This window comes from Chamaea fasciata, unplaced genomic scaffold, assembly GCF_029207755.1.
Source record: "Chamaea fasciata isolate MVZ Bird 193981 ecotype frontalis unplaced genomic scaffold, bChaFas1.0.hap1 SCAF_5, whole genome shotgun sequence".
Lineage (NCBI taxonomy): Eukaryota > Metazoa > Chordata > Aves > Passeriformes > Sylviidae > Chamaea > Chamaea fasciata.
Window position 1 is genome coordinate 25,972,000 of NW_027094090.1, and position 17,709 is coordinate 25,989,708.

Consider the following 17,709-nt stretch of genomic DNA (forward strand, 5'->3'; position numbering starts at 1 on the left):
ACTCAAATTCTAGTCTTGTATTTTTATTCTATTTTTATTATTATAGTAGCCAAGGGCAAACAAAAGGAGGGCTTCCCTGAAGTAGTTTGTTTCAGAGAACTGCACACAATATCACTACCAGTAAATTCACAGGGTCATCTGAAGGAAGGGACAAAAGCTGGGAGACAGCATGCCAATAAAATTTAAATCTATATGTATGCTAGGAAGGACAAAAGGACAAGCAAAAGGAAAGAAAAAAAAAAAAAAACAGATTTGAAGCTGAGACTGGAAGACTGCAATGAAGAAGGATGGACAAGGCAGAAGAAATAAAGAACATTCAGGTCTGTAGAATATTTAAATTACATCTATCCCTGAGCACATTTCTCATTCCTGAAATCAACTGGCAGAGATAATCCTCCGTCTATGTGGGAAGTAGGATAATCCTACATCGACGTAGCATAGTCACACACACTCCAAAACAGAGGGGTTGCATAAAAATCATCGAATGGAGGTGGTCAAATAAATGTCTGGGAATTTTCTGGAACAATATTAGTTTGCAAAGACATTAACTGCGGCAGAGACATGGAAATATTTCCAGGCATTGTTTAATTTACTAATATAGACACAGACTTAATGCCTGAAACTCTGCTACCTCTGAAGTAGATCCTACCAGCCTCTCGATGGTGCCTCTTGGCAATTCTCTCTTGCTGTCAAGGTCAAACAGAAGCAGGCTGAAGAGTAAAATGAATGTAGAATTTTATAAAGAAAAGACTGCCTTCCCACAGTTTAAGAAAAAAATCTGTGTTCCAACTGGCATTATTAATACACACTTTGTTACAAGATGTTTGGACATTTAAAAGAGCTGCAGTTCTAACTTCTTCCTTTGTTTGTAGAGTGTAACAAAACCTGCTGGGAAGGTCGAAGTTCCTAGAAAACTGAAAGCTACCTGGCAGCCTCTGTAGTAGAGCAAGTGAAGAAGGGAGAGCAAAGAATGACAGGCTGGAGGAATAAACACTACATGAAACCCCTGCACAGTAGGACAGCACTGGGAAATGAGAAGGATATCTTATGAGCTTAATACAAAGCAAAAAAGAGAAGAAAATGTTAAAAACAGGTAAGGATCCTAAGGCAAATATGAGGAGGTGAAGGTGGGTGGCAGTTCTTAAAAGTTTTTGGAGAGTAAAATATGTGTCAATGAAACTTTGCTTGATGGTCATGTGGTCACCCTGGATCCAGAATGTAAATGTCCAACCAACTGAGTAAAAAGCATTCATCTCACTGACCTATTTCCCATTAAAAGGTTGCAGTTTTGCCTCCAAATAGCTATGCCCCTGAGACTTTGAAGTTTCTTGTGCACCTGAATTCTAGACAGAAATACATGTTACAGTTATTTCTTTAACACTACATCTTGTTGACAGATAATACGTAAGCCTCAAATGTGAATATTCTGTATTTCTCTTTTTTCCTACACTCCATTACACCAAAACACTTTCAAATCATCTGTTTTCTTAGCTTGGGGTATATTAAACATCACATATTGCTTCACCTCAGAAGTAAAGCCAGGACAATCACAGTTATTATATATGAAATCTTTTATCATAACATGACCCATTTTGTAGAGATACAGCCTTTCCAGAAGAAATTTTTCCGTATATTATTTTTTGGTAATTAGTCTTAATATGAAAAGAACCACAATCATTAATCTCAATGATTATAATTTTATCTTTGGTCTATTCCTGGATTTCTGTGTTTTTTCAGAAATCAATATGGAATATATAAAGTGGTGAGGATGGCACAAAGTAGGCGTGACAGATGTGTCACAGACAGATAGCAGGTCTTACCAATTCTCTTTTTCGCAGTGCAAATTTTCATCTTTAGAATCTTATCTATTGACTTCTGTTTCATTTATGCTGCATTTCAGTGTGGTTTACCTGACAAAATCAGCTAACTCCTAAAAAATAATATAACTTCTGTTCTAAATTTGGATTCATTTTGATTTTTTTAGCATCCTAAAACCTGGATCTGAATCATTCCAGGTATTCCAGTTTAACACCAACATTTCTCTACCTTCCACCTGAGCTAGCAGATTCCATCCCTTGGGGCCCAGCAGGTAGAGCTTTAATTGTTTACCTATTCCCTACTGACAGTGCTTACACAGATATGTTTCCATTCTTCAATATCTAACAATTCCATCTAAATTCCATCTGAACCTTAAAAATTTACAAATTCAAAAACCTTATAAACCAAAGCTTTAAAAAGCATCCTGACAGAATGTTAATGGTGATAGTTGCATCAGAAACCCTTAGAATATTTATTTCAAAATGAGAGTGAAATTCATTCCTGGATGAAGACTTAGAAACTTGACTTAAATAAATACAATTCCCATGTGTGGCAAGCTATTTCTTTAACTCCTTTAACAATTACTTGCTGCAATTACCTCATAGCTTATTCCACATCTAGATCACAAATCATTACGGTGAGTTTACCTGTCATATATTTGTACACTGCCTCTAAGACAATATTTTGATTTGAGACTATGTGCTTTTATTCTTTATCCTGCCTTACTGGTGGTCTTTGGTATTTTTTTAAAATGTAAATAACCCCAGGAAAGTGCACTACAGCACTTAAGCAGTTCTTGTATTTGATAGATCAAGGTGCCATGATGTGTCACTATTTCAGGTAAGACCTGCTTGTTCAGATTTCTTCTATAGTTAAAATGGTTCAAACTGCATTACTGCTTGAAGTGGGAATTTGTATAAAATATTCTAATGAAGCACTACTCACCAAAGCATGCAAGAAAGTCTTAGAACCTGGTTGAGGGCTACCTATAGTTATTATTAGATACACTTGTTTTGAATCAGACAGATTGAGCCAAAGCCACCGCTGGTTTCACTGAAGCAAAAATGACTTGCTAAAGAGACTGTTCAGCATTTTAAAGACAAACATTCACTGGTATCCGTAGCTTTCAACTCTCCATCATATAGGACTCACACAATTAAAAAAACCTTCATAATTCATAATAAATAGGACTTTTGAGCAAGTCTCAAATTGCACTATGTAAATGGGATGTCCTGAATTTTATTTGAAAATACATCACTTCCATGCAATCTACAATGTGTATCTTCTAAAAGTATGAAAAAGTGTAAATTTGCCTAACACTCAGACTATGTATTTTTAATTATATTTAAACTATTTCAACACATTAATTTACACTACAAAAAATAAGATTTTTGAAGAATATTATATAAATTGCAGAACTGCAAATAGTAAAGAGACATTCTCTTTCTTCCTGATTCCAGAAATTCGTATTTCTGTGACAGAAAGATACTCAGAAGCTCATAAGCGGACGAGCACTATTGAATGCCATTATAATTAACAAGAACAGGCAAAATGAATTAGTAGTTTATAATCAGTCCAAAGTTAAATGAACCAATGAAAATACTACTTCATACTACCTTGATCTCATCATCTAATTTTTACATACTGTTTTACATCACTACTTTGACAAATGAAGGCTGTATTACATTATCAAGCCGTCCAAAGAGAAGTTCTGTGGTGGTGGGAGAAGCATATACTTTTTCATGTGAAACACAGAAAATAATGAATTCCTATATGATTCTTGAGCTTCCACAACTACGTATTTTCCAAATTTTTCAATGCTATGTACTCACAAAGGTTCACATTATATTCTATACCACAAAAATTATTCTCGAATTTTTACAACCTAGAATTTCCTTTGCAAAACACTCATACTCCATTAATCCAGAAAACACGTAACTGTGCAAAGAAGTAAGATAAGGATAATAATAAAACGTACAAAAAATAATTTAAAATTTAATATTAAATGCCCTGGAAATTGCCCAGTGACAGAAAAATGTCCACATGGAATAAATGCATCATCTACTTCCAGTATGTTCCATCCACTGTGCAACTGATGCACAGGTTACATTTAACTCCATCTGGGGAAAGGGGCTGGGGGGGTAATGATGTTCCATTTAGGTCTTACTTGTCCTAAAGATTAACAGGACACAGATTACCTGTACCTATCAAAGCACACTGGAGAAAATGGAGACAATACCAACGAATGGGAAGCCCGGAGTGATGGAAAAATCATCCCTCAGCCTTTTCTTCCAAAATATCCATGCAACATTGTCTGAATAGCTGGATATACAGACTAAACCATGCCTGAGGCAGACCTAATGTGCTTGACTTGCCCCTACATGATAAGTAACCTGTGTTGACACTAATCTTATAACTACGCACGATACCAATATCATATTTGTAGAGATTTCTATCCCGTGTTCACAGATACCATACCTTACTTTATCCTCAGGCATGTCTGTCTTTCTTCTGAAAACATATAATTTATTCAAAGATAACTCGGAGAAAAACCACTTTCCACTTGTTGAATTTTCTTATCCTAATAAACTGGAACAGTCTACACTAATTGGGGAAGAAGAATATAAAGAAAAAATGAAAGCAATTAACTATTCCTAAATAGTTTGTTCTACAATACCACTAACACAATGGCACTACAGTCTTGCAAATTACTTCCAGAATTATGATGTGTTTCTCCCTTTTTCTCCTGTGATGTGATTAGAAGGGATTCAGAAATAATATCGGCTGGGAATGTAGAACAACTGTAGAAAGTAGTACCTCGTAAGTGCACATATATGGTGATCATCCTGAGTTGTCTAAAATATCTAGTTTGTTCCTGTAAGGAGCCATATGTTTAGATTTTCAACCTAGTAACACATAGAGTTGAAAAGCACCTGACCTTTCTGCCATGATGCACCATATCACAGACACTCCCACTCACAGAATGGTTGATGACTAGCAACCGGCATAAAGCATCTGAATTTAGACTGGGTCACTTAGTACATTAGACAGATGCATCTCCAAAACTTTAAAAGAAGGTGATTCCACAAGCTGGTTTCCCTAGGCAACCATTTCTGTTGCATAATTATCTTTCTACTAAAAATCTCTTCCCTTATATTGCATCAAAACTATCACACATGAGTCCTGTGCATTCCAACTGTTCCTTAAGATAAGGGCAACCCTCACACACCTTTTCAGCCTGAGTCTTTTACAGAGCTTGCATCCATCCATCACTAAATCCCAACTTTCTAGTTGTTCTGCCACTTGGCAATTTATTCCAATGATACCATCATTCTAGATCTGCACATGAAACTCTAGCTCCTCCTTTTTTCTTTCCCACCAACAAGAATCTCATCTAAATAAATACATTGAAAATTCAACGAAACCAACAAAACTAAGAAAATTAAAGTCACACAACTTTTAGGGAGAAAAAGAAACACCAAACTGTGTGAAGTCCACATCTACAAACAACACAGAACTGATAACCTAAGACACACACTCCCTGAGCTCCTAAAGACCAAAAGAAAACACATCAAAAAAAAAGAAAAAAAATTATGATAAATAAGACAAACTAACGGGGGGGGGGGGGGGGGCAAGAAAGGGGAATGAAGATGGCAAAAAAACCGAACACAAAACAAGCAAACAAAATAGGTTCCAAGACAACCTACCTGCACAGTCTCCATCTCCTGCCAAAATATCACCATAAAAATAAAGACAGGAAATTGTCCCACCAATTGTCATCTCCATTAACTGACTGCAGCATCTCAATGTGTTTTCTACTTTGTCTAAACAGCAGGTAACTCCCTCATCATCATCCTTGGGGCTTCCATAGCCCTAACACACCCTCAGTTTGGGCACCTCAAGAACTGCTTACATTGCTTAGGAGGTTGGTTCAATACTGATGTGACCACCACAGATAGCTACAGATAATTATCGCAAACCAAATGTCCCCAAGATGAATGGATCCTTGCAGAGATCCCTATCCTAAACCCAAATCTTAACATGACTTCATTAACTGTGTCTTTTGCAAAGAAAACAGAATTATGCCTTTGATTTCTTCTCAGAGACCCTGCCTGGTGACCTGAGTGATAAGTCTGTCCAGAGGATGCTTATCACACATCTCCATCATCACTTCTTGATTTCTTATTTAGAGCTGTATTGGTCTGCAAGGGAAAATTCTTACACATAGGTTAGTCCTCCCTACAGGCACAGCAGGTCTTCAGCTATGCTGTATTTTGATATGGACCACTTCAGATTACTGTGCAAACTCAAGGATTCCTTTTTAGTTTTTTTCAACTTAGTAGAGAATGACTGCTCACAGTTACCACATCCATCTGGCAGTTAACAGTCTATTCATGTTAAACAACTCAGAGACTCCCTTTTCAGCAATGGCTAAGGTAGATGACATCACGAAAGACACAGAATATAAATATAACCCATGCTCTGGACCAACCCCTAAAGACACCTAAGAAACAGACCACCTTTGTAACACTGAAAAATTTCCCTATAAGCATGGCAGATAAATATTAGGGCTGTTGGATATTTCTGCCTGTCTTGTACAAGCACATGACATATAGGGGTAAGACTCCAAAGTAAATTCCTAGCCACAGCCAATAACTGCTTTGATGTAGATTGGAATCTATGCCCTTGAAGGGGCAACAAAAGCCAAAAAAAACTCTACCACCATTTCAAAGAGGGTCACTGAATAAAAATGAGTAAGCTTGTTACAAGGAGGAAAAAAGAATCGTCTACAAAAGTCACATTTCTACAGATGGCACAGAGACTGATTAAAGACACCTTCTGCAAGCTTAGAAGAAATGCATACAACCCATCAAAAAAGACAGAAAATCCAGAAAAGGGAGCTGTCATGAAAAAATGGGAAGAAGGAGGCTATTAGAAAGACAAAGACATCCTTGTAAAAGCTTCAAGTTGTGTCCAAGTAAGGAAAACAGAAAGGATTGTAATCTTTGGGAGGCTTAAACATAAAACCCAATCCAGGGTCAGAGGCCTGCATAGACCAGTAGCTCCCTAGGGGCTGGAGGCCAGAAGTTGGGGGGGCTGTCCATGGTCAGAGCAGGACCTTGCTGCCCTTGACCAGGGAGAACAGCAGTCCCAGGGGCAGCTGGGGGCAGACTGAGCCCACAGCACACCAGACACCTCAGTGGAGACAGGCCAAGGCTGAGGTCAGAATCAGCCTTAGTGAGGAGCCTCCCACAGCTAGCCATCTAGGGGCTTCTGCTGAGGCTGGCAGGGAGCAAGGGCCACTTAAAAACTGGGGTTTTATCCATAACAGAGGAGATTGGAGAAGCTCCTAGGCCGGATGTCCTCCTCAGAGAAATACACGAGAGAGATCTGTCTTAAATTGAAGTGCCATTAGAGAACGTAAGCAAAAGAGACAAACTGAGCTCTAACAGATTATTAGACTGGAGTGTATCCCATCAACAACTCTAAAGGGACTCAAGAATGAAACACCTGAACTAAGAATAGAAAAATGCCTGCTTCAAATTGTCTTAAAATCAAAGGAAGGTGGCCAATATGAAATAAATCCTAAAAAATCTAGAGAAGGTTCAGAAAGCTATAGATCAGTACACATGAAATGCACACTAGGCAAATTCCTACAGGCTACAATAAAGTTTATGTGTATGTCAATAAAAATGACAAGTTGTTTAGGAGTCAAGATTCCTGTATGAAAATAGAAGACACGCTTCAGATTATCTCAGTTTTTTTGAAAAGTCACTGAGAACATGAACAAATGAGATCCACTTGTAAGAGTCATTTATTTCCAAAAATCATTTTACAAGCTTACCCAAAGTCTCTAAAAGAAACTAAGCAGCATGGGGGCGGGGGTGAGTAAGAGGGGAGGTCTTTATCCTGCTAAAAAAATATTTAGAATTTAAAAATTTGAAAGATAATATTAGGAATAAGAATAAATGACAGTTTGTAGTATTTCCCAGAAGGATATCACAGAATCATTATTAAGGTTGGAAAAGATCTCCAAGATCACCAAGTCCAAATTTTGTCCAAACTCTACCGTGCTAACTAAACCACAGTACTAAGTACTATGTCCAGTCATTTCCTGAACACCTCCAGGGATGGTGACTCCATCACTTCCCTGGACAGCTCATTACAAATCTTGGACCTCCTCTCCACGAAAAAATTCCCCCAACCGGAAACTCCCCTGGTGCAGCTTGAGGCAATTTCCGCCTGTCCTGTCGCTGGTTGTCTGGGAAAAGAGGCAGACCCCCACGTGGCCACAACCTCCTTTCAGGCAGCTGTTACAATGGTCAGGGACTGGAGTAAGTTGCCCAGAGAGGGGTTTGACTCATTGTACCTGGAGAGACATTTTGGTCTGGAACTGGGTGATGTGGTTAAGGGGCTACAGTGGTAGTGCTGGATGGTAGTTGGACTGGACAATCTCAAAGATCTCTTCCAAACATTACCATTCTATGATAATAGGAAGTTTTAATTCAGTTTTTGAAAATAAAACACATGCAGGATCCAAATGCTGCCTGCAACTTTTGGAAACAGCCTCACATACCTGCAGAACTTCAACTCTTCACATTCAGTAGGATTCTGTAGGTGATCCCACACTAAATACATACTAAATAGGTATCCTCTACAGATATTTTTTCATCACCTTTTAGACCATACCGTTGAAGAAGCAAAACACCTTACCCTAGTGATTTACACCAAATGGTAAAATCCAAAGAAAGAGGGATCAAATATTTCATTTTCCTAAGATAATAAAGTGTTCATATAGAAGCAAAGCTGAAGAGGGACTTTTCACAAGGGTATGTAGTGATAGGTCAAGAGGCAATGGCTTGAAACTGAAACAAGGCAGATTTACATTACATATACAGAAGAAATTCATTATTGCGAGAGGGGTGAGAGAGCGGATCAGGTTACCCAGAGACTGAGTGGCTGCCCTGTCCCAGGAAATATTCAAAGCCAGGTTTGATGGTACTTTAAGCAACTTGGTCTAGTAATAGGTGTCCCTGTTGATGGCAGGGGGGTGGAACTAGAGGATCTTCAAGTCCCTTCCAACCCAAACCATTCTAAAATTCTGTAAAGGGTGTATGAATGAATTCAATCCCTTCAACAAATTGAAAAAAATCACCAGTTTTCTAACAAATTAAGGATTCAGGTTAATTTAGGCATTTATACTAGTTCTCATTTCTGCAATAACTTTCATAATAAATGACAAAATTCTCGTAACAACCTCCTGCACTGTATGATGTACACGTTGCTCAAAAACATAAAACATCTATCTGACACATACAAATCAACACATAATGGGAACGTAGATAGCTTTTATATTTTAAAAGCAGTAAATTATCTTGGACATTTATTATTTTTATGCTTATCTTGTGACTTTCTTCAACCCATCAATTTCATATAAATAAAATGACCCTCTTACAAACAGCTTCAGGCATACAAACTCAGTATAAAGAAAAAATACAGTAAAATACTGATAAACTAGACTATGTAGCTTTGCTTTCCAAAATATTAACATGTATTTTCTTTATTAGAGGAATGATTGAAATGCATAGGGTAAGAGAGTCCTGGCAGATAAGAACTTTACTTCAAAAAGGTACCATGTGACTACTTTTGCCAGGAACCTCTAATTCTTTGGCTAATGCAGAGCCAACGAATTTTAATTCATGACAATTGACTCTATAGTATCCTTTGGAAATTTCTGTCAGAGACATGGCTGCTTCCAGCCACTCCAAGCCACCTACTGCAGAGCGTTGCCTCAGAAGAGGTTTAGGAAAGGGCAAAACCACCATACAGGCAGAGGACTGGTGGGGGGAAAGTGTGAGAAACAGCTTGGGAACACCAATGAAGGTCAGTGAGTAGGAAGGTGAGCTGGTGGTGCCTGAAGAAACGCTGATGATGAAAATAATGATGCTTTCATTATTTCTAGCTACCAAAATACATTTTAATTGGAAATAAATTTTTCCCAGGTCAGACAAGTTTTGCCTGTAACTGGTAAGCAATTTCCTATGTCTTAATCATAACCCATGAATTTTTTGTCATCCTATTTTCTCCCTCCTGTCCTGTCGAGGACAGAAGCAAGCAAGCAGCTGGCCACAGCCAGCTTCCAATGCTGACCTACTGACTCCACAGAATCAGAGCACTGGACACCTCACTAACACTCTGAAGGACATTCATGTACTATAACACTGGGAGAACTTACTGCATTTACTCTAGAAACTGATAGCCCCTAAAACTGTGAAATTAAGAAAGCAGCAACTTAATGTAAAATTTTCCACTGAGATAAATATATGGTCCATGACATAACATGCTTCAAAAGTCTTTCCTACATTACTGCAAAGTACATAACAGCATCCCAAGAAAAAAAGTTTTTAAAACTTCTAAATCAAACAGGTCAGAAATTGCACGCTCATGGCTTGTTTCTGCAAGGAACACAAATATTTCCAAAATTGCTGAAACTTTTCTCCAAAAGAGAGTATGTTACGCAGAATTTATCTTAATCCCATTGCAACAAACAGCAACTGATACATGCAATAAGCCCTTTCAGTAAAAGAAACAGACTTTTCTTGCTTCATAACCAAATTTAACAAATGAAATGGGAAATATGTATGTTCAAACTGAAAGGAAAACATGATAAATGGTAACAGAAGTCAAGTGCCAAAAGCAAGAGGACAGTAGGAGCAAGCTATGAAATCCAGGATATCCAGGAAATCCAGGAAAGGGAAAAGAAGAAAAGAACGAGTAAAAGAACTGGCAGACAAGTGTGTCACTTCTGGATGTTGGGGGGCTGTAAATTTTAACTACATTGGGAGAGCTCTGGGTGCACATGACCACATAAGCACAAGGAAAAACGTTAATTCCAGTAAATTAAAAAGAGCAAGTTAGCTGATATTTAATGGCCTCAGATGATCTGTCACACCACAGCAGATTCATTTCAGATGTTTCTCAGCAGTAGCTTTTCCACCTGCCCCTTTTCCTGGGTCTTGTGAATAGATTAACAGGATAAACACAAGCAGCTGAAAAGTTAAATAATGAAAGCAGAAGAGAGGAAAAACTAACAGAAGACAGATGAAAGAGGAGAAGACAAAAAATTAATGGGAATAATTAAAGAATAAACAGTGGAATTGTTAAAATGTGTGTGAAAACAAGCACCAATATGTTGGTGTCAAAGGTAAAGTAAAAGAGATTAAAGTCATGGATTACTGATGTCAAGAAGCATTTATTTAAAAATGATCCTGCTGCCCTGAACTGTAATACAAAAAGGACCCTTTTGAAAACTGCCTGCCAGCAGTCTTAGAAAGGCCTTGTGTCGTGTATTGCCTGTGGGAAATTTAAACTGTCCTTGATTTAAAGCAATTGAAACTTTTCAGTGAAATACAAAAAAATAAATTTAATTTCATGTGATGTTACCATTAAAGCCTATACTGTAAGAGCTCCTTTCATAAATGTGACTACATGGAAAAAAAATTTTCAGGGTAGCTCAGGACTGATGTAACTAGGCTACCCTTCAAGAGCAAAATTCCCATTGATTTCAACAGAACAGTTTTAAAACCAGAACTGAGCACTTTTGAAATTCCTTTATTTATGGAATCCACAGCTAGAATTCATTCAGTGCTGTCATATCTATGACTATGTGCATACCTTTTCGGGAGATATGTTATAAGGAGAAATAAATATAAAACTGGGATGCTTTTGGCTCCTCTGACTCAGCATTCTATTGACTCTACTGATTGTAATAAAACTCTGCGTGACACAAATAAAGAGTATCTGGCCCTTCATTTATTCAAAGTACTTTGCAGGAGTCTTATACTGCAGAGAAGAAAAAATATCTCTCCTCTTGGTAACTCCTCACGTCAGGCTCCACTGAGTGTCCAAGGTAATCCCACCTGGTCTCCAGCTGTCACTTCAGAAGGGTGCAGGTCTCCTGTGTCATATCTAACAGGTGACCTCTCAGGTTATCTCAGATTTTCAGGACACATAATGAAGCCCACGCTGCCAAGTATAAAGCGACTGGGTTACCATCAGCAGGTTTTACATTATTTTGCACAGCTTCAGCAGTACTGCAATTATAGCAACATGCAAATGTGTTCAAGTAAATCCTAACATTTGGTAGCTCTTCTAATGTCTAGCCAAAGAATTCCATACTTACCCTTGCTCTTTTTGCATCTCATCCACTTAATTTTAGCATGAATTTATAAACCACTTTCCCGCTGCCAAACTCTCCATACAATTTATTAAAACTTTAGCCCAAAAAATTAATATAAAATACATGCTAATAATAATTAATACTACTTGAAAAGCAAATACACAAATTTCTCTGATAATTCCAACTTTTTTTTCATGGGCCAGACAGGTATGGAAACAGTTCACTGACACACAGCAAAACATATATAAATTTGCAAGACATTTTAATCTCTTTCATTGCTGAAGTCAATAAACTCTGACCAAATTCAATGGCTAATTCTGCTTTTTCTCTTTCAATTACCAGACTGTAAAATTGAAGGATTTTAACTGGTATTAAGTGTTAATTTCAACATGGGTTAAAGTTTAGTGTTCTATATCTCTATGTTATACATGAAGAAAATAAAGCAACAGATGACTTGAATTGTTTGACTAATTTTGGAGGAAGAGAAAGTACAGTACTGCTGTTTCATTTAACAGCTAAGTTATCAATTCCAAATTTTTCTTAGATTCCAGTATAAACAATTTTTTAACACCCTTCCTTTAAAAAAATTCATCCAAGTGGAATATATATTTTCTACGTCTCTCATATTTCTCCACCCTACTTTGTCATCACTGCTTAGATGGAATGGAAATACCCACCAGCTGCAAAAAGCATAAAAACCTTGGAGAGCAAATACAGGTAATGGATTACTCATTGCCATTTACAGGTCAGTAACTTTAGTGTATATCACATTTACTGAATTCTAAAATATGTTTATGCATCCAAATTGTTTAGGCACCCAAATATTACAAACCCTGACACAAGTCAGAAATGTTTGCACTCAGGAATTTCTGAGATAAGTTTTGCCCTTATGACTCATAACATTTTCCATTTCTATCTGTCACTACAATTCTGCAATTAGAAAAGCAATCAAATAATATACTGACAAAAATCTACAGCTGCCATTATGCTGTTCATGACAGAAATATTTTGCTCTTCATTGAAATACCCATCATCACCAGATATATTATGGAACCATGTGTAGTCTCTCTGAACAAAAGGCAACTGAAATACACGGAGATGATGTAACAAACCAACTTACTGTAAGTTAGAAGAAATAATACAGTTGCTGTAACACAAAAAGAAGCAACTAATTGCGTGTAATTAGAATTTTTGAATACATATTTTGCACCAGAGTTTTCTACAGTAAATCTAAAAGTGCCTTCTGGGTAGTGCATAACCACAAACAGGAACTCAGGATGAGTCTTCAAAAAAACCTTTGCCTCCAGGACACGTAGATGGGATTGGAGGAGCAGTAGAGATTCACCACTACCAGAGAGGGCAGGATGGGGCTCCTCTCAGTAAAAGATATCTGCGATCTTCTCACAAAAATGAAACAGCTAAAAATAAAAATTGTCATCATGGCAAAAAAAAATGACAGTACCAGTACACCAGATGCATGAAGTAACTCAAATTTGATGGTATGATCAAATTCCTAATGAAAGGAAAACTTTGCTTCTTTTTTAAAATATATTTAGAAACTTCTGTAACAAAGAACAGATAAAGACCAACTAACCATTTGAAACATGGTGAGCCAAGTGGTTGCTGCTTCCCACCAGGCACAGATCACCTGCCTTCACCTTAAGAACACACCCCAACTGCAACATTTTCTGTAACACCAACGTCTTTTGCTGTTTTACACACAAAGATAATTATTTTGTGGACTCCTGTAGCATTCACTATGTTATTAAAATCCCTTTTCCCTACTGCAGATCAAATAGCAGCAGTAAGAGGTATGATTCTAGGAAAGGTAAGTTTGTGTAAGAAACCAGGACTACTATTGTCATTATGGGATTAGCAACACAAGACTATAAACACCTTACCCAACTCTAGAAAGAGTTGTATCACTAGAACTGCTGGTAGGTAGGATTACAGTCAGTTTCCCATTCTACCTATGGTATGAAGAAGGAATGAGAAAAGAACAATGAATATTAACCTCTTTTAAGATACAAGATGTACCTTAGTAGTACTTGTAGCAGTAGTTGTCCTTCTGCCTTGAGAAGTGAAAGGGTTGTGAAGAGAATGATCCCTCCCAAAGAAAAGAAGAAAGGTAACACACTGGACATCATCCTCAGCTTCCTCTTCTTGGTTCTGAGGAATGTGTCCTTAAAAAGACCAAGTTCTCAGAGAAAAGCACCAGAAAGCTGAACATAGATGCAGTCTCTGGTTTTGATGTATCTGCATTTATTTTAGAGCCCAATTAACTCTTTTGGCAAAGTAAAGATCTTGCTTTGCTTTGAGTCTTGCTGGAGAACGTTGGTACGGTATTCCTTACAATGCCCTGAGGTGTGCACTAAAGTCAACCACAGATTCTATACCTTGCCCAAGCTCCAAAAGAACAAATTTCTTATCAACAACCAAGACCCTGAGCTTGGAGTCACTCCAAGTGTGTTTTTTGAAGCCTTTTAATGAGGCAGATCAAACTGCCAGGAATGGCAAGGGATTTGTCAGAAGATCTCCACTGCAGACACGTTTTGGATCATTACATTGTATCAGAGAAGATAACCCCAGTAAGGCATATCTGAGAGTTCTCATTTAAAACTTAAGACCCATTTTTCCTATATGCTATACAAACAGCAAAAACACAATTTCTCAGAGACAGAGGCTAAAGGAAACAAAACCAGAAGAAATACAGAAGCAATGATTAAACATGGTATCAGCCAGCAACCAGAATGCACATCATTATTTCTTACTAAGAGTTAATTTCCTTATATGCTTGCTTTAGTCTTGAAAGAAAAAAAAAAAAAAAGTATGCATTTAATTGAAGTCCTCATAGCTTTTTCAATATCCTTTTTTTATAAATCAAATGCATTTTATTTATATGGATATATTTGACATTTTCCCTTCCAATTTTTCTTGTTACTACTGTAGCAATACTAAAAGTATAGTGAGCAGTACTTATATTCAACTTCTGCCTGTTTCAGTTCTTTAACAATTACTTATAATAATCCCTCACTATTGAAATACTGTTACAATATTTACACATTTCTTTTATAGGGTTGTTCCTGTTGCTTCCTATAATTTTTTTTTAAAGTACTTATATTTGAAAATACAGAAAATAACAACTAAAGCCTGTCAAAAAAATCAAGAGTACTTCTGCTAAAATGCAAACATTCTGTAATTTTTACATTTCCCCCCATATTCTATGATTTCCTATGATCTTGAACATTATGTTTTAAAATATTCCATTTCTACAACACACCCTACAATTTAAGCTACTGCAAGAACTGCTCACCAGCATAACCACAAACACAAGTCAAGAGTGACAAATGCTGCATTCATCCATGAACAAACAGTATTTGCTACTACACTTGTGGGGGGTTTTCTGCTATTTTTAATAATGATAAAATTTATATATATATATATATATATATATATATAATACCTGAATATATGACATACCACCAAGCTCTTCAGTTTTGCATATTTTCATGGTTGAAGAATAGACTCCAGAAAATATTAACCACCCACAGAGATCACCTTGACATGCTTTCGCTGCAGAAAATAGAACATTATACAAACTACTGAAGCCTGAAGCATACTCAAAACATCACATCCTATTTGTAAAATGCACAGAAAGAATAATGGGATCAGTAAGAACATTTTAAAAGTAATGTGTTATATTCAGTTTTAACTCTATAAAAATGAGACTTCTCAAAAAGCAGGCATATTTATTTTTAACAGGATCATATTAGGCTGAACATAACTGTTGGATAAATCCTTCTTACCTTTACTCATACAATCTCAAAGACATTGAGGAGTAACATTAAGCCATACACAGAAAAAATATGGATGCCTCATAGGAAGACCAGAGGACAAGGTACTGGAAAACCAATGCCTTTACATGAAAAACTGGCAATCACACCACAATTTCCTAAATCCATACTCGAAAGGACTCTAGCATAAAATTTTAACATACTTTGAAGGAAAGTAACATTTATCAATCTAAAAATTACAATGCACTTCCAGTTATGACTGTTCTTGACTTCAGAGAAATCCGTGTCAAGGTTCAGGATGTACTTCTTCCTCACAGGTTCATGCGAACTGCCACAGAACTTCTGGCAATAAAAATAGGGTTATGTAAATTACATCCAGGTATGATTTTTTTTGCAAAGAAAAATATGACATTATAATTATGATAAGAAAAATTTACCTTAATGCCTCAAGAGAGCCCTTCCATGCTAAGTCCTGAGACCAATACAGAAAATCACACAAATTTATTCCGAATATTAGCATGTATACAGAAAGAACAGATAAAGTAATACAATTCTAATGAGGACAAATAATACAATATTGTTTCATAACAAGTTTCATATCCAAATATCCTTCATTTTTCATTAATTGTTCTCCATTCCATACTGAAAAGGGAAAATATGCATTATTAAAGTATACTGCATGTTCTACTAAACCTATTGAAACTCTTATTTACTCTGAGTTCTCAATGAAGAGGGCAACACAAAATAAGGAATTACATCTGGTTTAGGGCAAATTTGGGAGGAATGAAATCTGTGGAAAAAAAACCCGCTACATATACTCAGTCATGTGTCTCTTAAAGGAAATACTGGACAAGAAGGAAAGCACTACCTATTTTTCTAGCAGGAAATCCAATTGCAGCACTTAAGAAAGGAAAAGACACACTAATTCTTGTAGTGAACTCACTGGCAAGACAGCAGCCTTTGTTTTTCATTACAGAGAGTATTGAGATACTCAAGAACTTGATGGAATTCAGTAATTTTACTTGGGACATTGCAAAAAAATCTATAGATTAGACTATCTAGAAATGTCAAAAGGACTTTTGACATTCTTACCCCAATATGGTCTTTCTATGCTGGCAAAAAAGAGAGGGAAGGAAGGAGCAGGGAGGAGAAAGCTAAGAGAGGAAGAAGGGAAGTGACAGGGGAGGAGAGAGACACAAACATACCTCATCTATTTTAGCTCACTTAAATCTCTGCTACAGTCTAAGTCTCATACAAGCTTCAATAAATACAGTAATATGAATACGTTTCCTTTAGTCCATTACAAAACAGCCTCCTCATTGGACACAGGAGAACTCCTTAAGAATGTGGCACTCAAAATGGCAATACTGGAAAGTATATTGGTTGGACACCTCCTAAACTTCAGTTCTCTTCCTTCACAGTTTTTGTTCCAGAACAAACATCTTTCAATTTTTGAAAGAGCTCAAATTTTCATTGGCTTGGAAAGAATTACACATTTCCAGTTACTACCATTAACACTGTCTATCTGTCCACATTTTACAGGGCACCTACTGTTCTGCCTGTACCTAGGGAGGAGAATTTGAAACTTCAAAATCTACAAGCTACCGTGGTGGAGGAAGGAGAGGACTGACATGGAAGGAACGAACAGAACGTTCAGGGAGAAGCCAGTTGAATTTCTGAGGTTACATGATACATCAATACAGAAATTGGTAAATTCTTTAGAGTTGCTTTGCTCAAAAACCATTTTGTTTCACTGTATGTTTCACACGATGTTTATTTAGGCATTTTAATGCATCACAAGTATAGGCATCAAAACTCAGGTTTTGCAGCTCACTACAGCTTCAAGCAGCAACTTTAATTACACCAGCTTTACAGTTCCCTTTTCATCTTTTTTTGTGACGTGCTTTATTTCAGGGA

General features: G+C 36.9%; 1 protein-coding gene across 1 annotated transcript in view; it reads right to left on the bottom strand.

Moving 5' to 3' along the window:
- FOXP2 (forkhead box P2) overlaps positions 1–17,709 on the bottom strand; it is a 403,818-nt gene that overhangs the window by 283,911 nt on the left and 102,198 nt on the right. The gene's annotated exons all lie outside the window — the stretch shown is intronic.